Source organism: Zea mays, chromosome 6, assembly GCF_902167145.1.
Source record: "Zea mays cultivar B73 chromosome 6, Zm-B73-REFERENCE-NAM-5.0, whole genome shotgun sequence".
NCBI lineage: Eukaryota > Viridiplantae > Streptophyta > Magnoliopsida > Poales > Poaceae > Zea > Zea mays.
The window spans coordinates 15,281,928-15,308,417 of NC_050101.1; positions in this window are offsets into that span (position 1 = coordinate 15,281,928).

The following is a 26,490-nucleotide window of genomic DNA, read 5'->3' on the forward strand; positions in this document are numbered from 1 at the left end:
TGGGCTCATATTCTTTCTTCATCCAAATTTGATGGTAGCCTAAATAGCAGTCCAATAGACTCATGAGCTCCGAGGTAGCTGCTGCATCCACAAGGGAGTCTATTCTTGGCAAAGGGAACTCATCATTCAGACATGCCTTATTGAGATATGTAAAATCAATGCACATCCTCCACTTTCCATTAGCCTTCTTCACCATCATAGTATTGGCTAGCCACTCTGGATATGTTACCTGTTGGGGGCCTTCTTCTTCGCCGAAGGTCCTCTAAGTAAAAACACCTTGGACAGGATGACATGCAAGCAGACACAACACGAAGGTGCACACCGAAGCTACAATCTAGGGAGCTTCGGCATAATGACACGCCTTGAAACGAAGGGCAGCACCGACTTAAAGAGGAAAAGACCGTTCAGTCCATGATAATTTGTGTCATGTTTATAATTAGTTATCGAGGACATAAATGTAATTTCGACCGGGCTGCATCCTGTGCCTATAAATAGGTGATCAGTAACCCGTACTGTTTACGCTGACTTGTAATCACTGGCGCGTGGCTCTTGGATTCTTACCTTCTGTCAAACCAAAGGTACAATTGTAACTGATATAATTATCGCTTATTCATGATTATACAATAAGGAACACAAATAATCTGGTGATTTAAGGTGATTATTCATGTTCTTTTGTGTTTTATATTTCTTTACTCTTATTATTACTGAAATTATGAAGGTATGTCCTTCATAACCTTCGTCTTAAGATCATTATATCCCAAGGGAGATAATGTTTCAAAAGACGAAGGTCTTTAACTATTAACATTTGTGTTGCCTTGTTCTTGACTCATAGCAATTGAGAACAAGTCCCCAACATTGGCGCCCACCGCTAGTGAACTCACGTCCACTGATTGAGATGATGACTTCGTTCAACAACCAAGTTGTAGCACCTTCGGTCACGAAGCTGGTGCTCCCAATCATGGGCAGTTCAAGTTCAGAGCCAACCAACAAGAAGCAAAAAAAGGAAGCACAGAGAAGAGTGCAGCATGTTGGGGTGGAAGGACCCTTCGTCAGATCCAAGTGGTCCCACATCCCAATCACCTTCTCCCAGGAGGATATTAAGCTCAAAGACTATCCTCACAACGATGCTATGGTTATATCTTGTGTCATCAAGGGATTTCTGGTCCACAATGTTCTAGTTGACATAGGTAGTGCAGCGGACATCATATTTGCAAAGGCTTTCAGACAGATGCAAGAGCCAGAGGACAAGATTCATGATGCTACACACCCTCTTTGTGGCTTTGGAGGAAGACAAATTGTGGCACTTGGCAAAATCACAATGTCAGTTACCTTCGGTTACGTCCACAACACAAGAACTGAGCAAGTTGTTTTTGACATTGTCGACATGGAGTACCCATACAACGCAATCATTGGTCGAGGGACGCTTAATGTCTTTGAAGCAATACTTCATCCCGCGTACTTATGCATGAAGATACCTTCGGAACAAGGGCCCATTGTTGTCCATGGAAGTCAAGAAGCTGCCAGAAGGGCTGAAGGGAGTTGGACAGATTAAAAGGCGATACATAACATAGATGGAGCCAAAGCTTGTCAACAATATAAGCACAAAAGAGAGAAGGCTGCTTCGGCAGATCAGCCAAAGCCTATGCTCTTATGCAAAGATATAGCATATCAAAAGGTACTGCTGGGATCTCAGCTATCTGATGAGCAAGAAAAGACTCTGCTAAGATTTTTGTTCAACAACAAAGATGTCTTCGCTTGGACAGCCAATGATCTTTGTGGTGTCAACAGAGATGTCATTGAGCATTCACTTAATGTGGATCCATCTTTCAGGCTAAGGAAGCAAAGACTTTGGAAGATGTCTGAGGATAAAGTTGAAGGTGCTCAAAATGAAGTAAAGAGACTTCTCAGTGCTGGTGTTATCAGAGAAGTAACATATCCAGAATGGCTAGCCAACACTATTATGGTGAAGAAGGCTAATGGCAAATGGAGAATGTGTATTGATTTCACAGATCTCAACAAAGCATGTCCAAAGGACGAGTTCCCATTACCAAGAATAGACTCCCTTGTAGAGCAGCAGCTTCTTCGGAGCTCATGAGTTTATTGGATTGCTACTCAGGCTATCATCAGATTTGGATGAAGAAGGAAGATGAGCCAAAGACTAGCTTCATAACTCCCAGTGGTACTTATTGCTACCTTCGGATGCCTAGGGGGCTCAAGAATGCTAGAGGAAGCTTCAGCAGAATGACAGCCAAGGTCCTTCACTCTCAAATAGGTAGGAATGTGCTGACTTATGTTGATAACATCATAGTAAAAAGCATGAAGCAAGAGAATCATATCGCTGACTTGCAAGAGACATTTGCCAATTTCAGGCAAGCTGGACTCAAATTAAATCCAGAAAAGTGTGTTGTTGGAGTAAAGAAGGGCAAGTTCCTTGGCTGTCTGGTATCAACGAAGTGAATTGAAGCTAACTCAAATAAGATCGAAGCTATCCTTCGGATGGAGCCGCCAAATTCAAAAAAGGGGGCTCAACGATTGGCAGGAAGGCTAACATCGTTAAATAGATTTATATCAAGATCAGCAGAAAGGAATCTACCATTCTTTGAAATACTAAAGTCAGTCGAAGTTTTCTAATGGGGCCGGCTCAGCAAAAGGCTTTCGAAGAGTTAAAGCAATACTTGATAGACTTGATAACTCTAACTCCACCTTTGCCAGGGGCTCCGTTACTCCTATATGTAGCAGCTTCTCACTCTGCAGTCAGTGCGACGCTTGTACAGGAGAAGCAAGATGGCCAAGTCAAGAGGCAAGCACCAGTATATTTCGTCTCCGAAGTTCTAAGCTTATCAAAGAAAAATTATACAGAATTGAAGAAGGTATTATATGTTGTGTTGATGGCTTCCAGGAAGCTTCGGCATTATTTTCAAGCATATCATATAATTGTTCCTTCATCACAACCTCTGAAGGACATAATGAGGAATAGAGAAGCTACTGGAAGGATCGAAAAATGGGCTTGTTGGAACTTGCTGTCTGGTGCAAGGTGATCCAACGGGGGTATGAAGTGACGTAAACAGGGTTTTCGCACGAGACAACAATAGCTCTGTTAATCTAGCCTCTCAAGGGCACTGTGCGGGGGTATTTATAGGTATCCGGGTGCCCAGCGTCCCGTGTTAAGGACGCATGTGCCCTCAGACACCTAGGTTATCCCCGGAATATTCCCATAAAGCGGGGTTACAGACCGTAATTATAGGGAGGCCTTTACAAATTAGGCCCGTAACGCGCAACGGCCACGCAGGGCCTGTTACAATGGGCCGGATCACTCGTGGGCCTCCACTCTGGACGAGGTCGCAGGATGATACGACCTCGTCGCGGGTCTTCGTCCGGCGGCGTATGAGACGAAGGGTAAGTCTGCCCGTTGTCTTGTCACCGTTGGTGCAGCGAGTACGACAAAGGCCTCGAGCGAAGGGTGGCGTCTTCGCCTTCTCCCCAACATTTGCCCTCCGAGGGACCAGTTCGACTAAGTCACCTGGTGCCGAAGACGTCGCTAGATGGCGGAGACGCTGCCCTCGCTCGAAGTGGTTCCGCGGGGGTTTTTGACATGACCGTTGATTGACGCCGTACTGTTGGATTGCGGGTTTCCCGAAGCGCCGCGCCCTATGTATAAAAGGGGACGGGGGGCGGCGCGTTTTGAACTTTATCGTTTCGCGCTCCGCGAAAACCCTAACCGCCTTCTCAAACCTCTTGCTGCTCGTCTGCCCTCCTTGCTCTCGTTCGCCGAAGATCTGGCCCGTGTGAAGCAGACCGCCCGCTGCCGCCGACGGTACGTAGCGATGCCGACCTCTTCTTCTTCTGCTGCCGCTACGCCGCCGGCCGACGCGTCGTCTGAGGAGACGCTGAGCACTGTGGCAGCGGAGGAGTTGCGCGCCGGCGACACGGTGGATTTCGGTGTGTCGCGGATGTCCTCGGTCCGCGTGCAAGATATGCAGCAGCTTGGTTACTTTGGCGGCGGAGTCGCTCGTGTCCCGGGGACGGAGGAGGTCCCCGAGCCAGAAGGCGAGTTGGTTGTCTTCGAGGCATTCTTTGCCGCTGGTCTTCGCCTACCTGCACACCGATTTGTGGGAGAAGTCCTGCGCAGATTTAACGTCCAGATCCACCAGCTGACTCCGAATGCCGTGGTGGCTCTGTCGAAATACGTCTGGGCGATGACTTCGTACGGCGGACAGCCATCGGTCGAAGTCTTCGCGAAGTATTATTGCCTGCACTGGCAGAAAAGGATGATCGGAAATAAGGTTGCTCAGTTTGGGTCCTGTACATTTACGCCGAAGACCGGCAAGACCTCGATGGAGGTAGTTGAGTTGGTTCCTTGTGCCCGCAATAAATGGGGCAACTGGCATGAGTTTTGGTTCTACGTTGCGGAGGGCACAGTCGAAGACCATCCGGGGCTTCCCGTGGCTGAGATGTGCTCGCATTACTACTCAGCATACCCGCAGTTTGAAGTGGCGGAGGAGGATGCAAACGAAGGGGCCCTTCGGTGCGCGGCCGGCCTGAGCAGCGGGCGCGATTTGGTCGAGGAGTTTGTGGCGTGTGGGGTGTGGCCTTTGGCGCATGGCTGGGTGCTGGGCGAAGTATGCCCTTGCCAGATGCCTTCCCGTGGTAGTATGCCCTCGCACTGGATCTGCATAGCCACGATCCAGCCGCCTTTGTGCGTGAGGCGGAGGATGGGGCGGTGCGGATTGTTGGTCGGTACGTGCCGAAGACAGAGGGCCAGCATAGCTAGGATATACGCGGGTCTAATGACCGCTTGAACAGGGTCTTCGAGTTGAACCGTCTGCCGTATGGCGGTTATCCCGGGCAAGACGATGCAGATCGTCGCGGGAAGAAGCCGGCGGCAGAGACTGGAGACGACCCCTCGCCGGCGGCCGCCCCATCCTCTAAGAAGAGGAAGCTAGGTATTGCTACGGGAGGACTGGGGGTTTCTGATGGTTTTGCTAGGGAATTGATGAGGACATGCGCGGCCCCAGGGGGAAGGATGTCTTCGCCCGAGCTCCGGGAGTCTTCGGCGCAGATGCTGAGGGTTACCGGGGGTTGGTGGCCTAAGAATGTTCCTATCCCCCACGCGGCCGGCGAAGACTTTTTTACATCTCGCATGGTTCATGATTGGAGAGTGTTTCCTTACGGGTGGAATATTGCTGCTGTTGTGTCGGCAGTGATGGACAAGGATCGTCCGGGAGCTGCGCAGAAGCGCCAGGCGGTCGTCAGGCTGCATGAGGCCAGGCCGAAGAGGTCACGGGGGACTGCGAAGGCTGCTGCCCCCGGTGGAAGCCAGCCGACGCTGGCAGCAAAGTCGGCCGCCCCTGGGTCCAGCAGGGTGCCGGAGGCTGTGAAGGCGGCCGCCGCCGGCGGTACCAAGTCTGTCCCGGCGGGAGCCGTGAAGGCCCGAGAGTTGCCTCCGCCGGGCAAGCGCGTTGCCGACTTCGCCACCGATATTAGCGTGGATGATTATCTTGGTGGTAAGTCGTTAGCTCGAGTTTTTTTTAATCTGTTGATACGCTGCAGGGTCGGGCGAAGGCCAACTTGTTGTTGTTCCGCCCGCCGTGGCGACCACGGCGGCTGCCATGGTGCCTAGGGCGAAGGGTAGTGCTCTTAGTGCCGGTGGTGAGATTCCGGCACTCACTGCCATCAGGGACGAGGCAGGCGCTGTGTCCCGCCGGCTGAAGGAGGCATTAAGTCATGTAAGTTGAGCTAGACTTCGGTTTTTACTAGCTTCGTTGGGGCTGTGGTCTTATGTGTGTCTTGTAGGCGGCTGACTTCGCAGATCGCACGGCGTCGGGGGCCCTTACGACAGTTGTGTCTGCCGAAGTTGAGAGACTTCGGGCGCAACATGCTGACGCCGTCCGGGAAAAGTCGGCCGCCGACAGCAAGTGCCGCAAGTTGGCGGATAAGGTGGCCGCGCTGGAGGGTGAGAGGACTGACCTCCAGTGCCAACTGGCGGAGGAGAGGAAGGAGGCTAATGAGGCCCTCGCCAAGGCGCAGTCTGCGCAGGCGGAGGCCAATTTGGCGCGGGCGGAGGGCAATCTTGCCAGACAGCGCGCCGAGGAATTGGAGGAGCGGCTCAACGCTCTACAGACCCGTGTGGAGAGGGCCGAGGCTTCGACGCGCTCGGAGGCTAAGCGGACACGCAAACAGCTTATGGACTCATACCACGAGCTGGGCGCGCGGACCGCTGACTTCGAAGTGCCAGACCGAGAGCCCAGACTTCGCTGCCTCGAGTGGCTGCAGGAGGAGTTGCTGGCGCTCCCCGCCATCATGGAGGGGTTTATGTCCTATGCCTCCCTAGTCACCTGCGAAGGGGCGATGAACGCGCTGTCCCGCGAAGGGTGCCGGCACTATGAGGTCTTCGACCAAGCTGATGAGGATTTTGAGCGCGATATTTACAAGGTTGAGGACCCTGTGGTGAAGGAATCCGCGGGAGCCCTCTTCGACCAGATGTGGGGCCCTCACGGTCGGGAGGTGGTCAGGGAGCGGACCGAGACGGCGAGGGGTCTGGTAATGTTTGACTTTTGTTTGGTGTTGTTGAATGTGGGTTATATGTGGGTTTGCTGAATCTGTGTGTCGTGTCTCAGGCGGCGCGTAACGAGAAGGTGGAGGACTTCGGGGCTTTGAACAGCGCGCAGCCTGATTCGGAGTCGAACCCGGCGCCGGCTATGTCCGAGGCCGCCCCGGCGCCGCCCCCGGAAACCGTCGAAGGCGCCCCTGATGCCCCCGCAGCCACTGCGGCCGGCGGTGGCTCGTCGCCAACTGCTGCGCCGAGGGCTGAGGATCCTGTGAAGATGGCGGCGGAGCCGGCAGCGGAGGATCCGGCGACGGCTGGGTCTTCGCAGGTGGCTTAGTGGGTGTGGGTAGTTAGGGAATTTTGCATATGTTGCTGAACCTTGGTTGCTGCGCAGGTTCAAGATTTTGGGCCTGCGCACGCAACCGCTACTGCTAATTTTTTGGCGGCTTCGACCGTGGATGATGGGAATGAATCAGATGAATCTGCGTCTAAGTTTTCTGATTTTGGTGACTTTGGGACTTCGGTTGAGTGGACTGAAGAGTCGTCGGATGAGGACTTGGATTACTTTGCGGCCTTGGATGTGGCGGCGGCGGAGGCTTCACCGCGTGCTATGGATGCTGAAGTTGTGCCTGGTCCAAGTGTTGGGCGCAGGCGGCGAAGGGCGGTTGCGAACCGTAGAGTGAGTGAGACGGACGGCGGTCGACTTCGTGTGGGCAGGGTTGGCAGGCAGGAGCTGTTGTCCCTGCCGGCCGCTGCGAGTGCAGGTGAGGGGGAGCTGCGAAGTCTTTTTGCGGGTGAGGAGCTGAGGATAATGCTATTTAACTATAGGGAGATGGGAATTATTCCGAAGGTTGAGCCGATGTAAAGTGTAATGCCCTCGCTTGTACATATATAATGGCTTGTATGCTGAGGCTGTGTGCCTTCACGCATTCGGCTATGCTCACGAAGGTGTTGCGCACTTGGTATGGTGTATTTGTTATGTCGGTCTGGCGCGTATGTAGTTGGTCTTTGCGCGGATAGTTTGGTGTAGTCTTTTTCGCACTTGTTGTGCCTGGTCCGGCTGCACTCTTAGGCGACTTTTGCACGGATAGTCTTCGCGGAAGACTTCGATTTTTCGCACTTGTTTTGCTAGTCCGGCTGCACCCTTAGGCGACTTTTGCACGGATAGTCTTCGCGAAAGACTTCGATTTTTCGCACTTGTTGTGCTTGTCCGGCTGCACCCTTAGGCGACTTTTGCGCGGATAGTCTTCGCGGAAGACTTCGATTTTTCTCACTTGTTGTGCTTATCTGGCTGCACCCTTAGGCGACTTTTGCGCGGATAGTCTTCGCGGAAGACTTCGATTTTTCGCACTTGTTGTGCTTATCCGGCTGCACCCTTAGGCGACTTTTGCGCAGATAGTCTTCGCGGAAGACTTCGATTTTTCGCACTTGTTGTGCTTGTCCGGCTGCACCCTTAGGCGAATTTTGCGCGGATCATTGCACGCGAGGGTAGCTGGCGCTCGGCCTCGCGATGACTTTGTATTGGTCGAATGTCGGAGACCGTCGGCGCGGTCTTTTTTCGACGTAGATTTTTGTGGGGGATTTTTCACTAGTATATTACATGACTCCGCCTCATTAAAAACCTCACCCCCCGGGAGGAAAAGAGTGCGAGCCAGAATAAAATTGTTTTTGCGAATTACAAGGGCGAGCTGGCTCTGATGAGTCAAACAAAAAATTTGTGAATATTATCGATGTTCCAGGAATGCTCCAAGTCTTCGCCGTTTGGCGTTGCGAGCCTGTATGCGCTGGGGGAGGCCTTCGTCTTGACAATGAAAGGGCCCTCCCACCTGGGCTCCAGCTTGCCCCTGGACTCTGTCCGAGCTGTTCGGACGAGTACGAGGTCCCCTTCGCTGAATTCCCGCGGGATGACTGCGAGGTCGCGCCATGCTTTTGTCTGGGCTTGGTATTTATTTAGAGCCTGTAGAGCGAAGACGCGGTCTCCGTCGATAAGATCCTTCGAAGTGGGTTCGTCCACGTCGGGGATAGCTGACGCAACTGTTCGCGGGGACCCATGCTTTATTTCTTGTGGGGTCATGGCCTCCGATCCATATAGAAGGCGGAAAGGGGTGAACCCAGTCGCCCTGCACTCAGTCGTGTTTAGCGCCCAGACCGCTTCAGGTAACAAGTCGGACCACTTGCCCTTTTTTTCATCGAGGAGCATCTTCTTGACAGCTGTGAAAATTTTTCCATTGGCGCGTTCCACAACTCCGTTGGACTGCGGTTGATATACTGAGGCGAAGGCAAGCTTGGTGCCAATGGAGAAGCAGAAATCCTTGAAGTCTTGGCTGTCAAACTGCTTGCCGTTGTCAACTGTGAGTTCAGACGGTACTCCGAAGCGGCAAACAATGTTTTGCCAAAAGAATTTATGTGCAGTCTTTGATGTTACTGTGGAAACAGCCCTCGCCTCGATCCATTTAGTAAAGTACTCGACAGCGACGAAGGTGAACTTGAGGTTCCCCTGAGCCGTGGGCAGGGGCCCGACGATGTCCAGGCCCCAGCGCTGGAGAGGCCATGTGTGGGCGATCAGTTTTGTGAATTGCGAGGGGCTGCCTGATCGAGGAGAAAACTTTTGGCAGGCTTCGCAGGACCTTGTGACCCGATTTGCGGCGCAAATCATTGCGGGCCAGTAGAAACCTTGGCGGATCACCTTTGCGGCTAGGGCCCTTGGCCCTGCGTGAGAGCCGCAAGTGCCACTGTGGACTTCGCGCAGGATTTGGACGCCTTCGGTCTCGGTGACACATTTAAGCATTGGCTGACTGACCCCCTTCTTGTAGAGCTGGCCCTCAATCAGTGCGAAGTCCCGACTTTGATGTTTGAGGCGCTTGGCCTCGTTGATGTCGGTTGGGTGGTAGTACCCCTGTAGGAACAGGGTTATTGGTGCTCGCCAGTCTTCGGTCATAATAAGGTTGACTATGCGGTGGCCCTCGCTGTCATTGGTTATTTGGAGCCCTTCGGGGTTCCGGACGGCTGGCGTGCCGATAACATGGTAGAACACGTCGGAGGACAGGGACTCGCCTCTGGCGGCAGCCTTGGCCAATGCGTCGGCTTCTTCATTCTTGGCCCGGTCCACATGCTGCAAGGTGAATCCCTTAAATTGCCTCTCGAGACTTCGGATGGCCGCGAGGTATTGCATAAGTGCGGGGTCCTTTGCTACATAGTCTTTCTCGACTTGGCCGGCGACTACCTTGGAGTCAGTTCTGACAATGCAGGTGGTGACACCGAGGGCCCTCAGCTTGCAGAGGTCGAGGATGACAGCTTCGTATTCTGCTATGTTGTTTGTGCATCTGTCAGATTCCAGAGCGAAGCTGAGGCGTGCCGCGTATCTGTGCTTGACCCCGGCGGGTGAGGTGATGACTGCAGCGGCGCCTGCCCCTGCATGGCACCATGCGCCGTCGCAGTGGATCGTCCAAACCTTCTCTGCGGACGGGTCCGGCTGTGTTATTGGCCCAGTCCAGTCGACGATGAAGTCTGCCAGAACTTGTGAGTTCATGACTGTCCTGGGCTCAAAATTGATGTGGTAGCCGGAGAGTTCGGCCGCCCACTTGGCAATCCTGACCGATGCCTTCGGGTTTCTGAACAATTCACCTAGTCCCCTATCTGAGGTGACCCGGACCTTGAATGCTTCAAAATAATGGCGCAATTTGCGCGAAGACATAACAACTGCATAGGCAATCTTCTCCAGTTCCGTCATGTTATATTTGGATGGTGTTAGCACTTCGGAGACATAATAAACTGGACACTGACTGATCACGCCCTCAACTGTCTACTCCTGCACCAGTGCCGCGCTGACCGCATGCGGCGAAGTCGCAACATAGAGCAACAGGGGTAGCGAAGAGTCGGGGTTGGTAAGGACTACCAACTCCGACAGGTACTGTTTTAATGCGGCGAAGGCCGCTGCCTGCTCTGGTCCCCAAGCGAAGTCTTTTGCGCCACGGAGAGTTTTGAGGAAGGGGAGACTTCGCTCAGCGGATTTGGAGATGAATCTGTTGAGGGCGGCCAATCTGCCCGTCAGGCGCTGGACGTCTCTTGCTGACTGCGGGGGCATCATGTTGATGATGGCCTAAATTTTGGTTGGGTTGGCCTCGATGCCGCGGTGTGATACCAGGTAGCCCAATACTTTCCCCTGGCGAACGCCGAAGACGCACTTTTCGGGGTTCAGGCGAAGTCGTGCATCCCGCATGTTCGCGAATGTCTCGGCGAGGTCAGCAAGATGGTCCTCCTTGCTCCTGCTGGCGACGACGATGTCGTCCACATATGTGAATATATTTTTGCCGACTTGCCCCTCGAGCACTGTTTTGGTAAGCCGAGAGAAAGTGGACCCGGCATTCTTGAGTCCCTCCGGCATTCTGATGAAGCAATATGTGTCGAAGGGTGTTGTGAAGCTGGTGCTGGCCTTGTCTTCCTCCTACATATATATTTGATGGTAACTGGAGAAGTAGTCGAGGAGTGACATGACTTCGCACCCGGCCGCGCTATCGACTATTTTGTCGATCCGAGGCAGCGGGAAGTTGTCCTTTGGGCAGGCCTTGTTGAGACTGGTGAAGTCGATGCACATTCGCCACTTGCCGCTCTTTTTCTGCACCATCACAACGTTGGAGAGCCAGGTGGGGTAAGCCACTGGCTCGATAAATTTGGCTTCCAGGAGGCGATGTACCTCGGCTTTGGCGGCTTCTGTCTTCTCGTCGGACATTTTACGGAGCCGCTGTTTTTTCGGTCTCACCGAAGGGTCAATTCCCAAGCTGTGCTCAATTATGGATCGGCTGACCCCGACCAGGTCGAGGGCGGACCAGGCGAAGACGTCTTTGTTCTTGGACAAGCAGCAGAGGAGTTTCTCCTCGTCATGCGAAGTGAGGTCTTCGTTGATGGTGACTGTCTGCTTGGGAGTGGCCTGGTCGAGGGGAACAGTCTTGGTCCCGTCGTTGCTCTACAGCTGTGCCTTGTCGTGTTCTTTGTCGGTTGGGCTGGCGGACGTAGGGACCTCGCGCTGGGCCGTGAGGCAGTGCACATTTCTTTGCCCGGGGACGAAGTCCCGCTCTATGTTGCGCGTAGTCTGCTGATTGCCGTAGACCGTGATGGCGCCTAACGGACTTGGTATCTTCATGCACAGGTACAGTCCGTGAATGGCTGCCTCAAACTTGTTGATGGAGCCCCGGCCCATGATGGCGTTGTACGGATACACCATATCGACGATATCAAAGGTTATTTGCTCACTTCGGGCATTGGGTGCTACACCGAAGGAGAGAGGCAGTTCTATTTTGCCGACAGGAAAGGTGCCCTTGCCGCCGAAGGCATACAACGGGTTGTCCGATGGCTTGAGCAGGCTGTGGCTTATGCCCATGCGGTCGAAGACATGGAGGAAAATGATGTCTGCTTGACTGCCATTGTCGACTAGGACTTTGTGCAGGTCCCAGCCTGCCACGCTGCAGTTGATAACCATGGCGTCGATGTGGGGGGCGCTGCGCAGGTCGACGTCTCGGGCGTCGAAGGTTAGCGGTACGTGGGACCACTTCGTCTGCACGACTGGGCCAGTAATGGCGACGTGGTTGATGCTACGGTAATGGTCCCGCTTCTGACGCTTTGTGTCGAAGTCGGCGCTGGACCCCCCAGTGATCATATGAATGACTCCGCGATACGGCTGATCGGCGAAGTCTTCTTGTTTTGGGGCGTGAGGGTGGGGGATGTTTTGTTGTTGCTGGTGTGGGGGTGGGGGTGGGGGAGGTACGATTTGTACTTCCTGGTGGTGTTGGTATGCGTGGTGCGGTGGATGCGGGGCGGGGGCGTGGATGTATGGTGGAGGGGGTTGCTGATAAGTGTGCGCGACAACTCTAGGGTTGTCGGCTGGCTGCGCCCGTGCCATTCTGTCTTTGGTGGCCTTCGTCTCTGGGCAGTCTCTGGTTTGGTGGGCGCAGTCTTCGCCGTGAAAAAGACAGTAGAATCGGCGCGGCGGCTGCGCACGTCCCCGACCCCTGCCGCGAGTTCCATTTCCGCGGCCCTGGGGGGATATTCCTGACGGCGAGGGGCGTCACCAGCGGGGTGCTGGTTGGCGATGTTGTGCACCTGCTGCTGATTGCGGCCGTCTCGACCGGAGTCTGGCTGCAGAGTTCTGGTCCACGTGCGGCTGGACTGTGGAGCATCTTTGGGTTTCCTCTGAGACTCAACCTTGTGCTGGTGGAGCTCTTCGGATTTGGCGTATTTTTCAAATAGCTGATATAATTCCTGGAGGTTCTTGGGCGGATCTCTGATGCAGTGGCTGTAAAGGACGCCGGCGCGAAGGCCACTGATGGCGTAGTGGATGGCGATCTGGTCGTCGACTGAGGGCAGCTGTGACTTGAGTGTTAGAAACTTGCGGTAATACTCCCGCAGAGTCTCTTTTTCCAGCTGCTTGCAGAGTGAGAGTTCGGCCAAGGCGTCGGTGTCTAGGCAGTACCCTTGGAAGTTGAGCAGGAATTTGTCCCGGAGGCTTCTCCAGGAGTCAATGGACAGCGGGGGCAACCTGGTGAACCAGGTGAGAGCTGGGCCCTCGAGGGCGATGATGAAAGACTTGGCCATCGTGGCGTCGTCCCCTCCGGAAGATGCAACAGCGACCTGATAACTCATGATGTACTGTGCTGGGTCAGCGCTGCCGTTGTACTTGGGATAGGTCCCTGCGCAGAAGTTGGCAGGCCAGGGTGTCACTTGCAGGTGTGGCGCCAGGGGACTTCGCTCGTCGAGGTAGTTGACCCCTTGGAATGGTGCGGCATGTGGGAAGGCATGGTCGTGCTGGGGGAAGTGTAGGTCTTCCATTTGTGCGCGCTGTTGCAGGGGTGGCCCGTGTTGCAGGCCGAGGTGGCCTTCGCGCTGCATCAGCGCGATCTCCTGCTCGAGGTCCTGGGCCTTCTGCTCTTCGTCGCGTATCATTTGCCGCACCTTAGCTAGTGCAGACACATGTTGGTGCTTGGCCTCCAGTATCTCTTTTTGCCTCTGGAGATTGCGGTTCTTGATGCGCAAGGCGCGCAGCTGTAGTTGTTCTTCCGCTGAGACGCTGAGGACTTCGCCGTCCTCGGTGAGGTCCGCGCCCTCCGGCTGGGTGAAGCCTGGGGGAGGTTGCGGTTGTCCTTCAGGGCCGCAGGTGCGGAGAGCGTCGTCTTCAGTAGCCTCTTGGTGGGTGGAGTGGGTGAGGGCGAGGGCCTTGCCCTTTTTTGCGGCCAGCAGTGCTGCCTTCGCAGCCTCATCAGCCTTCGAGCTAGCTTTCTTGGGTGCCGTCGCGGGTGGTTTTTTCGTAGCACGAACGGTGGGCGCCAAATTTTGGAACTTGCTGTCTGGTGCAAGGTGATCCAACGGGGGTGTGAAGTGACGTAAACAGGATTTTCGCACGAGACAACAATAGCTCTGTTAATCTAGCCTCTCAAGAGCACTGTGCGGGGGTATTTATAGGTATCCGGGTGCCCAGCGTCCCGTGTTAAGGACGCATGTGCCCTCAGACACCTAGGTTATCCCCGGAATATTCCCATAAAGCGGGGTTACAGACCGTAATTATAGGGAGGCCTTTACAAATTAGGCCCGTAACGTGCAACGGCCACACAGGGCCTGTTACAATGGGCCGGATCACTCGCGGGCCTCCACTCTGGATGAGGTCGCAGGATGATACGACCTCGTCGCGGGTCTTCGTCCGGCGGCGTATGAGACGAAGGGTAAGTCTGCCCGTTGTCTTGTCACCGTTGGTGCAGCGAGTACGGCGAAGGCCTCGAGCGAAGGGTGGCGTCTTCGCCTTCGCCCCAACAGGGCTGCCGAGCTCAATGAATTCACTATTGATTATGTACATAGATCCTCAATTCAGTCCCATGCGTTAGCGGATTTTATTGCTGATTGGACGCCAGGGGCTCCGGGAGAAGAAGTAACAAAAGACGCTGAAGCCTGGACAGTCTTCTGTGATGGTTCCTAGGGAACCTTCGGCGCTGGAGCGGCTGCTGTTCTTGTAGCGCCCTCTAAAGTTAGAACATGCTACGAAGCAAGGTTGGACTTCAGTTGTACAACTAATATTGCTGAATACGAAGCTCTTCTCTTGGGGCTTTGGAAGCTAAAGGCAATGGGAATAAGAAGGGTGATCCTTAAAATTGACTCCCAAGTCATTTCTGGTCATATAGACAAAAGTAGCAAGGCAAGAGATCCGAAGCATGAAAAATATTTGGATAAAGTCCGAAGATTGGAGGCTTCCTTCGAAGGATTCTCTGTAAAAAATATTCCAAGAGGGGAAAATGAGCATGCAGATCTGCTAGCTAAGTCAGCGGCACAGGGGCTCCCTCTACCTTCAGAAATATTTTTTGAAACAATAAAAGCACCTTCGGTTGAACTCCTAGAGAGAGTAGTGCTTGCAATATCACCCGTACATAGTGAAGATTGGAGGACTGAAATCATATCTTTCCTCCAAGGTAACTGTCTTTCGGATGACGAAGCTTATAGTAAAAGAATGGAAGCAAGGACAAGACCATATGTCATAATAGAAGGGGAGTTATACAAACATGGAGTTTGCTCTCTGCTTCTCAAGTGTTTATCCAGGACCGAAGGTATAGAGCTGATGAAGGAAATACATGCAGGTTTGTGTGGATCTCACATTGGGTCTAGGCCTTTGCTGGGGAAGGTGTTCAGACAAGGATTTTATTGGCCGAAGGTAGCTTCAGATGCAGCAGATCTGGTTCAAAAGTGTGAAAACTGTCAAAAATGTGCAAGAGACCAGAAGCAACCTTCGTCGCTAACCCAGTTAATACAGCCAACCTAGCCATTGCAAAGATGGGGCCTAGATTTGTTAGGTACACTCCCACCAGCACAAGGCAACTTGAAGTATGTTGTAGTGGCAGTAGAATATTTTTCTAATGGATTGAGGCGAAGCCCTTGGCTATGATAACTTCGGCCACGGTCCAAAAATTCTTCTGGCAGAATATTGTTTGTCACTTCGGTGTGCCGAAGGCAATAACTGTAGACAATGGAACACAATTTGATGCCAAAACTTTCAAAGATTTTTGTGACCAAATTGGTACGAAGATTCATTTTGCATCAGTCAGGCATCCAGAGTCAAATGGGTTGGTAGAAAGAGCAAATGGCATTATAATGACAGGAATAATGAAGCTAATCTTCAACCAGCCCAAGGGAAAGTGGTCAGATGAGTTGATTAAAGTGGTGTGGAGCCACAACACAACTGCATCAAGGTCAACAGGATTTACACCCTTCAAGCTCCTATTTGGTGACGAAGCAATAACTCCAGAAGAAGCAAATACAGGGTCAATAAGAACAACAACTTCGGTAGAAGATGAAGCTGATTATCAAATAACAAAAGATACTATAGAAGGGACCACACTTCAGGCTATAGAGCACATCAATAAATATCAGGCTGAAACAATAAGATGGCGTGATAGAAAAGTTCGATTGAAAAACATCAAGCGAGGGCATCTGGTGCTTCGGAGAGTAGCCAACCCAGATATAGTGGGAAAATTGCAACTGAAGTGGGAAGGTCCTTTTCTAGTTGTATCTTCGTCGAGACCCGGTTCTTATAGATTGAAGGATATGGATGGCAACGACATACCTAGATCTTGGAATGCGGATGAGCTTCGGCGATACAATGTGTAATTTGATGTAATCTTTCTTCATTTTTTCTATGGCACCCTTTCCTTTCAAGAGGGGAGAAAGGTTTTTAATAGGGCCATAGCTTATAATTTTTCATTCTTATTTAGCCCTACGAGGGCCATATCCCCCAAATATGTAATGTGTAAAATCTGAGCCTGCACCATCGAGTGCAAAAAAGAAAAACAGGGAAAAGCTCAAAAGATGTCCCCAAGGGGATGCAGAGCATGATGAAGCTGCAAAAAAGTCGTTCCTAAGGGAGCGCAACGTAAGTTTTCTGCTCAAAAGTCATTCCCAAGGGAATGTAGAGCCAAAAATTTGACGAAGATGCAAAAGTCGTTCCTAAGGGAGAGTAGAGTAAGTTTTCTGCTCAAAAGTCGTTCCAAAGGGAATGCAGAGCCAAATACCACCAAAATATAAGGTGAAGAAGTTCAAAAGTCGTTCCTAAGGGGATGCAAAACTTAAATGCCACCGAAATAGAAGGTGAAGAAGCTCAAAAGTTGTTCCTAAGGGGATACAGAGCTTAAAAGACTCAAAAGTCATTCCTAAGGGGATGCAGAGTCTGGGTGTGGTTTCGTGTGTGTGTTCGGGACATTCATTTGCATATTTCATTACATCATTCATTGCACTCATACACATTCATGTAGACATTTATAGGATCATCTCATCATAACATGAAGCACAAACAGAAATACTATAGCTTTGACAACAATGCTTCGATGAGCACGAAGAAGCAAGGACATGCTTCGTTGTGTACGAAAAGAAGGGAAGGTGTTTTTCGCCTTTGGCTCAAAAGATACAGATTTCGTTCATAGCAAAGCAATCTATACATAGATGGAAAGGTAAAAATATATTACAAGGTATGGACAAGTATACAAAGTAGTGTTCATTTCTCGATTACAATGTCTATTACAAAGATAATACAAATGCTTCTAAGTTCTATGCAGGTAGGCCTAAAAATAGCTTCAGCAGCCTTCGGAATGTGCTTCGGACTATCAGTCTTCGACACCACCATCCTGCACACAAACAAGCAGTATAAGGTAAAAAATAATCACAAGAGATGGCAAGCAACAAGTATAAGTTTCATACCGGCTTAAGCAAGCTTCGGGCCTCGTCACCAGCCAAATTCCGCCCACCCTTCGCCCATATTTGAGTTATAAATCTATTTCCAATACTTCGGGCTTCGCTGGGGATATCAACCAAGTCTGATGGAGACAGACTGAAGGTTGGTTTGTTTACCGTTTTTCCATGTGTGCAACCAGCCTGCATGAATGCTACAGCCGTGTCGCGAGAAGCCAGCAGGGCACAGAAATCGCCGTGCCCGGCTATCACTTCATCAAGCGCCTCAACTTCTCCTTCAATGTGTTCGAAGGTGCTTGGTATATTTTTAGCTGAAGGGGTAAACTCTTCGGAGCTGGCTCCAACCGAGTTGAAGACCCTTTTCAGTCGTTGTACACAACGGTTGCCGAAGTTCGAACATATGTTCCAAAGCTCTTTCAAAGTTTGTTGCAGCTTTGAATTTTTGTCAGCTTCAGCTTCGTATTTTACATGAAAATCTTTTCTCTCTTGTTCGAAGCTCTCTGATTTTTTAAGAAGTTCCTCGTTCAATCTAGTGTTTTCGGCTTGGGCTTCTGCAAGTGAACCCTCCATTACCTGAAGCAGGAAATCTTTTTTCTCAATAGAAGCTTCGTAGTCTTTAATTTTGTTTTCTAAACCCTCGATTATAATTTCGTTCTTTTTGTCCTCGAGGTCTTGTTGCATTTTTAGTGCCTTGCTTAGCAGCATACTCTGTAGAAATAAATTTTTATCAGAAAACTTTGCTTCACCACAAAAATAAAAAGAAAGTTTTGTTTCATAAAAAAGGAATTTTACCTTGAAGTTGGAATAAAATAAGTTGCCGATGGTATGTTGTCGTCGGTAGCTACTAATATCGGCTTTGACCTTCGGAAAGCCGACACTCTTCGATAGAGTGCTGATTATCTTTGCCCCGGTGCGGTCGCGAATGCATCCTAAGGCCTCTCCATCGATCCCGCCAAAGAGCATGGCTCCTGGCTGGTAGCCACAGAATATACCATACTCCTGTAGCTCCTTCTCGGCCTCGGATAATTCTTGTCCGACTAGGTTCCGAAGGTCAAAGTATTTTTCCTCTGAACAGCATCGGCAATCTTCTTTCCTTTGTCAGGCACTGTGGCCATGGCCTCCTTTGCAGCCGCAGCTGTCTCTTCCGCAGCCATATTCAAGAGCATTTTATCAATTTCAAGGTTGGCGGCTTCAGCGGCAACTGCAGCTTCGGCAATGTTATCTGCTTCGGCAATGGCCTCGGCGCTTGCAATAGAAATTTTGGATGCCGAGGCTGACGGGGGCGTCCGTTCAATGGCTTGCATCACGGTAACGATTCTTCGCTTTTTCTGCCCATCCATCTTCTTTGTAGCCGAAGGCTCGTCCTTCTTCTGAAAAAGCTTCATAAGTTATAGTCCTAGAGGACTTTGCAGCTTGACATGTAGAGATTCAGTCATTACCTTTAAAATTTCTGCCACTTCGGCAGTAGGAGGTGTCTGTTTGACATGTAGAGATTCAGTCATTACCTTCGGCTCTGGAATTTCAGCTTTTCTTTTCTTCGAAGCTGTTACCTACGGCTCAGGACTGGATTTACTCTTCTTTAAAACCTTCTCATCCTCCTTCACCATCCTGGCAGCTTGTCTGTTTAGAACGCTGACAATTCTTTTCCTTTTCACCCCTTCGGCACCATTGTTGAGCTGCTCATAATCAGGGTACTCAAATTTTAGAGCATCCATCACCCGGTTTAACCTTCATTTTGGCCGGGTGCCGAAGGAAGTTGTCATCAATTAGTCTTCTTTCTTGGTATACTTTCCTAGTATTTCATTACACATAGTTTCAATCATTTCTAGCCATTCTTGGCAAGGCTCCTTGAACTGTTTTTCAAATTTGAAACGATAAGGTAATCGAACAAGTTCATGTTTCTTCTTCGTTCCCTTCATCTTCGGCATCCCCCCAGCCACTTGACATCGGATGCGTCCGATTGGCTAGATATTCTTGCACCAAGTCCCTGGTGTTGATTTGTTCAGCTACCACTCTAAATTCTACCTCGGCCAGCTGGCATGCTGACCCTAGCTGCATGTTGCACAAGGGTCTGGTCATTCCGAAGTTTAAGGACAACGGGCACATGACCATCGTCATCAGTTTCCCCCTCTTCTTCTCATCAGCCTTAATGTAAAACCATTCACCTTTCTGGCCGGTTGGCCATTTGGTGCGGTTACTGAGAACTAGAGCCTTCGTATCCTTACGATACACAAAATTGTAGCAACCGAAATTTTCATGAATACCGTCTGCCCTGGCCTTCGTCTGGTAGTGCAACTCGTGCACTCGACAGAATGCTTCGGTATCCAGGCTCATCCCTTGGCTTCGAAGGGCCCAGATGAAGACGCTAAGCCTTACAATGGCATTAGGGGTCAGCTAATGAAGATAAATTTCAAAAAAATTCAAGACTTCCCTATCATCTCGTTCAGAGGAAGTCGCAGTCCTGCTCTGAAGAAACTCTTAAAAACCACTACTTCATCATTCTTCGATGTTGGGGTGGTCTCTTCTCTGGCAAATCAGACAAGTTTCCTTTCAGCTTCCCAAAAGTAGCCCAGCTTCATCATCATGGGCATATCAGCTTTAGGCATAGTAGATTTCTCAAAATCTAGATGGCTGGGTTTTGTTGAGATAAAAATACTATAATCTTCCTCATCCACTTCAATATTTTCTTCTTCAATGGTCTGTTCAGCTTCGGCAACAGCAATACCTTCGTCAGTGTTTCCCTCTATCACAACTACACCTGATTGTTTCATGACTTCAGAAATTGGTGCTGTCTCGGTGACCTTGGTCTCTTCTCCCTCACGAGTCACCCTTGCAGTCGAACACACTCTAGCCATTTAATGGATTTTTTGCGGTCTTAACGAAGTTGATGTTTGTTTTTGCAGTTTTGTCGGGTACCATAATTAGGGGTACCCCCAACACTCCTAAACTCGGCTAGTAATCACCATCAGCACAAGCTGCAGAGACTGATGGGCGCAATTCAGGTGAAGGCTTCGTTTACTCAAGGGACGCAATCTCGCCTCGCCCGAGCCCAGTCTCGGGCGAGAATAGTAGTCCCAGGCGAATTCACGCCTCGCCCGAGGGCCTCCTCAAGCAACGGGCGCACCCTCGACTCGCCCGAAGCCCAGCTCGGGCAGGCTTCATAGTGAAGCAACCTTGGCCAAATCGCCTCACCAACCGACCGTATCGCAGGCGCATTCAATGCAAGGATCGCCTGGCATCTTATCCTGACACGCGTGCCTCAGTCGGCAAGGTCGAAGTGACCACAGTCACTTCGCCCTTCCACTGATTGACCTGACAGGAAAACAGCGTCGCTCGCCCCTCTCCGACTGCTGTGCCACCTACCAGGGTGAGGCTGACAGCAGCTGAGTCCAGCCTTAGGCGCAACAGGAAGCTCTGCCTTGCAAGACCCCAGGGCTCGGCCTCAACCTCGACCTCGGAAGGTGGTCTCCGCCTCGCCTGACCCCAGGGCTCGGCCTCAACCTCGACCTCGGAAGGTGGTCTCCGCCTCGCCCGACCCTAGGGCTCAGCCTCAGGAGGAGTCTCCGCCTCGCCCGACCTTGGGCTCGGACCGACCATGCCGCAGGGGATACATCATTACCCTACCCCTAGCTAGCTCAAGCTACGGGGGAACAAGACCGGCGTCCCATCCAGGCTCGCCCCGGTAACAAGTAATGATGGCTCCCCGCGTGTGTCCATGACGACAGCGGTTCTCAGCCCCCTATGGAAGCAAGGAGACGTCAGCAAGGTCCCAGCAGCCCCGACAGCTGTGCTTCTACAGGGCTCCAGCGCTCCTCCGACGGCCACGCCACCGCATACACAGGGATCTAGCGCCTCTCCGACAGCCACGTTGGCATGTACATAGGGCTCTGGCTCCTCTTTGCCGGACACGTTAGCATATTGCTACACCCCATTGTACACCTGGACCCTCTCCTTGCATCTATAAAAGGAAGGGTCAGGGCCCTCATACAGGGGGTGGTCGCGCGGGAGGACCGGCCGACGAACCGGCTCACACTCTCTCACCCTCTCCCTCACGAACGCTTGTAATCCCTACTGCAAGCGCACCCACTCCGGCGCAGGATAACACGAGCCGCGGTTTTCCCCCCTTTGTGTTCCATCTTGCGCCAACCCATCTGGGCTGGGGCACGCAGCGACAATTTTACTCATCGGTCCAAGGACCCCCCGGGGTCGAAACGCCGACAGTTGGCGCGCCAGGTAGGGGCCTGCTGCGTGTTGACGAACAGCTTCTCGTTGAGTTCTAGATGGGTAGTCTCCAGCAACCTCTTTAGCCCGGGACGCTGCTCCGTTTCGGGAGTCTCGAGTTCATGTCCCTCGACGGCAGCTACGACATGGTACTCCTTCCCCCGCAGCGCGGCAGCGACAACGACGGCCGTCAGCCCGCCCGACGGCGGCGGACTCGGCGACGTCTTCCCCCCGTGGCAGAAGAGCAGCATCCGGGTTTGTCCCGTCGCCTTCCTCGCCACAGGAGGAGGAGGCGGGGCAACCGTGGCCAAGCAGGAGGCGGCATCTCGTCGGCTGTCGAGCGAGTCGACAACGCCGGCACCCCAGTGGGGGACATGTCGCGCGTTGACCTCGCGCCTGAGACGACGGCGAGTGTCGTTTCCCCGCAACGTGCGAACCCCAAGCGGACAAATGACGCTAGCACTCTCGCGGAGAACTTGCTGGGCGTTAGCCTCGTACCTAAGATAACGGTGCAGTCCGTCCCCGACGCGGCTTCGTCACCGTCCGCCGATCGAGAGGTACCGTCCATTTTCCACCCTATGCCTTTTAGATTCGGCTTCGATCCACCAAGCGATCCCACTTCGGTGAGCGCTTTCATAAAGGCATATCCTAACCTTTCGAGGTACCATATGTGGTCAACCTGGGACCGACTGACGGCTGTCTCGACCTACGGGCCCCTGGGTTCCGAGGAAGACGACGAGCCCGACTCTGGTTGGGATTTCTCCGGGCTCGGTAATCCTAGTGCCATGCGAGACTTCATGACCGCATGTGACTACTGCCTCTCCGATTGCTCCGATAATGGCCACAGCCTTGACGACGAAGGTTGTGGCCCAAGTCGCGAATGTTTCCACGTCGATCTAGGGGGTCACGACGAAGGCAACCACCTTGGTATGCCAGAGGACGATGATCCCCCTGGGCCTGCGCCTCGTGTTGACATCCTACGGGAGCTAGCTGTGTTCCTAGTCTGATAGTAGACGCGGCCTGATCTTCCGTGAGATACGATAATTTGATTGAGTGGAGATCTTGACGTTGATGATCTAAGGCTTTGAGCGAACGGTTCCTCGCAATCACTACACCACAGCTCCTTTGGTTATCACCCGTGACACACGAATGACCTCGCTGCAAAGGCTTATCCCTGCAAGCACAATCAAGAACACAAGCAAGAACAGGAAAGAAACGCAACCAAAATTGTATTGATTACGGGAGGGGGTCTCACAAGCCGATGACGGCGACACTGTTCGATGACAGAATTGATCTAAGCAAAACCCAAACCTAAATGTGGCAGCGGCTGCTGAATAAATAGAGTATTAGGGCGTGCGTAGCCCTGGACTCGCCCCTAATGGGCTCCGACGCGATACAGGGCCCAACGACCCAACAGACGGTGTCGCAGCAACAAAACAGAATCTGAACTCTGACTTGTTTTGACGATTCTCGTTGACTCCGAATGAATTTTAGGGTGGAACCAGTTGGGTTGGTTAGATAATCTCGTTATCTTTCCAACCCTATCCATTCTGTCACAATCGAAGTCTGGATGCATCTTGGGCGTCCATTTTAGTGCAGACTGGTCCTGGAACCCGAGATGGAGTCGCAGCCGACTCGGACTTGATCTCCTTCCTGTTGTGGACGCCCTTGCTGCTCCTCCTCAACACCTTGGCCTTTCCCAAGTCCTTGCTGGTCCTCTCCAAGGTACCTAATCATCAAAACATCCATGGCCCCAAGCATAAGCTCTGAAACACAATTGACTAGGGTAGAACGTACCTGGAGATTTAGCTGTCGTGCACGAGATCGTGTTATCGGTCCATTCATTGTATGTATAGAAGTGATGTCCTCATCATCCTCCTCCTCTTGAATTGGAGTCATCCTCGACTCGGCCTCATCTTCGTCACCCATATATGGCTTCAAATCTGAAATGTTAAAGGTGGGACTAACCCCAAAATCTGGCGGCAACTCAAGTGTATATGCATTATCATTAATTTTTGCAAGAACTTTATAAGGACCTGCAGATCGTGGCATAAGTTTAGACTTTCTCAAATCAGGAAACCTATCCTTTCTCAAATGAACCCACACCAAGTCACCAGGTTCCAATTTCATTTCCTTCCTACCTTTATTAGCAGCAATACGATACTTTTCATTCATCTTTTCAATTTGCAACTTAGTTGTTTCATGTAACTTAAGAATGAATTCAGAACGTTGTGTAGCATCCAAGTTCACTATTTCAGAAGGTGGTAAAGGTAGCAAATCAATTGGGGCACGAGGATTAAAACCATATACTACCATAAATGGACTAAGCTTGGTTGCGGAATGAATCGATCTGTTATAAGCAAACTCAATATGTGGCAAACATTCCTCCCACAACCTCAAATTATCCTTTAAAATAGCCTGCAACATGGTAGATAAAGTGCGATTGACAACCTCTGTTTGCCCGTCAGTTTGGGGATGACAAGTAGTAGAAAACAACAACTTTGTTCCCAATTTAAACCACAAAGTTCTCCAAAAATGACTTAAAAACTTAGCATCCCTATCAGAAACAATAGTATTTGGCACACCATTCAAACGCACAATCTCAGTGAAGAACAAATCAGCAATATGTGAAGCATTATCAGTTTTGTGACAAGGTATAAAATGTGCCATCTTTGAAAAACGATCGACAATGACAAAAACACTATCACTCCCCCTCTTTGTTCTAAGCAATCCCAAAACAAAATCCATAGAAATATCCTCCCAAGGTGCACGAGGAACAGGAAGAGGCAAATAAAGACCATGGGGGTTAAGTCAGGACTTAGCTTTGTTGCACGTGGTGCAATGAGAAATGTAGCGCTCAACATCACACCGCATTCGAGGCCAATAGAAATGAGTAAACAACACATCCTCGGTCTTCTTAACACCAAAATGTCCCATCAAGCCACCTCCATGTGCTTCCTGCAATAGTAGAAGACGAACGGAGCTAGCTGGAACACACAACTTGTTAGCGCGGTAGAGAAGGCCTTCACGCAGCATAAATTTTTGCCACGTTCTTCCCTCTCTGTAATTTTCAAAAGCATCTTTGAAGTCCAAATCAGCAGCATATAATTCCTTTATAGTCTCCAAACCAAATATTTTATGATTAAGTTGGGACAACATAGTATAACGTCTAGATAAAGCATCAGCAATTACATTATCCTTTCCTTTTTTATGCTTAATAATATAAGGAAATGATTCTATGAATTCAATCCATTTAGCATGTCGTTTGTTTAGATTAGATTGTCCTTAAGATACTTCAAAGATTCATGATCCGAATGTATGACAAATTCTTTAGACCATAGATAATGTAGCCAAGTTTGTAAAACTCGTACTAAAGCATATAATTCTTTGTCATATGTAGAATAATTCGAAGTTGGACCATTCAATTTTTCACTAAAGAAAGCAACAGGTTTACCTCCTTGAATGAGCACTCCTCCAATCCCAATGCCGCTCGCATCACACTCGAGCTCGAATGTCTTGTCAAAATCAGGAAGTTGCAGCAGTGGTGCTTGTGTGAGCTTTGACTTGAGGGCATCAAAGGCTTGTTGTTGTGATGGTCCCCAACGAAACGACACTCCATTCTTTGTCAACTCGTGGAGAGGTGCTGCAATGGTGCTGAAATCCCGCACAAATCACCTGTAGAATCCTGCAAGACCAAGAAAACTTTGAACCTGCGTGACCGTAGTTGGAAGTGGCCAGCTCGTGATGGCAACAATTTTTGCCTCATCCATCTCAATGCCCTGCGATGTCACAACATATCCAAGAAAAGACACACGATCGGTGCTGAAGGTGCACTTCTCAAGGTTACCAAATAAACGTGCATCACACAAAACATCAAAAACAGCACGTAAATGTTCAATATGATCATCATGAGACTTACTATAGATAAGAATATCATCAAAATATACCACCACAAATTTACCGATGAAAGCACGTAAAACCTCGTTCATCAATCTCATGAAAGTGCTAGGCGCATTAGTTAACCCAAAAGGCATGACTAACCACTCATAAAGACCGAACTTAGTTTTAAATGCAGTTTTCCATTCATCACCTAAAGACATACGAATCTGGTGGTATCCACTACGCAAGTCAATTTTAGAGAAAACAATAGAACCACTTAATTCATCAAGCATGTCATCCAATCTAGGAATAGGATATATGTACCGAATTGTGATGTTATTAATGGCTCTACAATCAACACACATGCGCCAAGTGCCATCTTTCTTAGGAACCAAAAGAACAGGAACAGAACAAGGACTAAGGCTCTCACAAATGTACCCGCGGTCTAGAAGGTCCTGGACCTGGCGCTGAATCTCCTTAGTCTCCTCGGGGTTGGTCCTGTAGGCATCACGGTTGGGCAAGCTCGCCCCTGGAATTAAATCAATCTTGTGCTCAATGCCTCACACAGGTGGCAATCCAGGGGGTATCTCAGAGGGAAACACATCCATATACTCTTGCAAAAGGTTAGCAATAGCAGGTGGCAAGACAATAGATGTATCATCAATGGAATAGAAAGCATTTTTGCACACTAAGGCATAGCAAAGTCCAAGAGAGGCATGTAACTCATCAAGATCAGATTTAGTGGCTAGCAAAGTAGGATTTTTTAACTTAATAGGTTGCTGATTTTCAGAGTTCAAAACACCTTTTTGCTTAGCATTAGTCTTTTTCTCATGTTCAAAGTGGACAATCTCAGTGGGAGTCATAGGAAGCAACACAATTTTCTTTCCTTTATGCATGAAAGTATATTTATTAGATCTACCATGGTGAATAGCATCAGTATCAAACTCCCAAGGACGTCCCAGTAAAAGAGAGCAAGCATCCATAGTCACCACATCGAAATCAGCAAAGTCATGGTAAGAGCCAATTGAAAAATGCACCCTTGCTGTTTTTGTTACCTTGAACTTACCGCTATTGTTAAACCATTGAATGTGATAAGGGTGGGGATGTTCTCGTGTGGTCAAGCCAAGCTT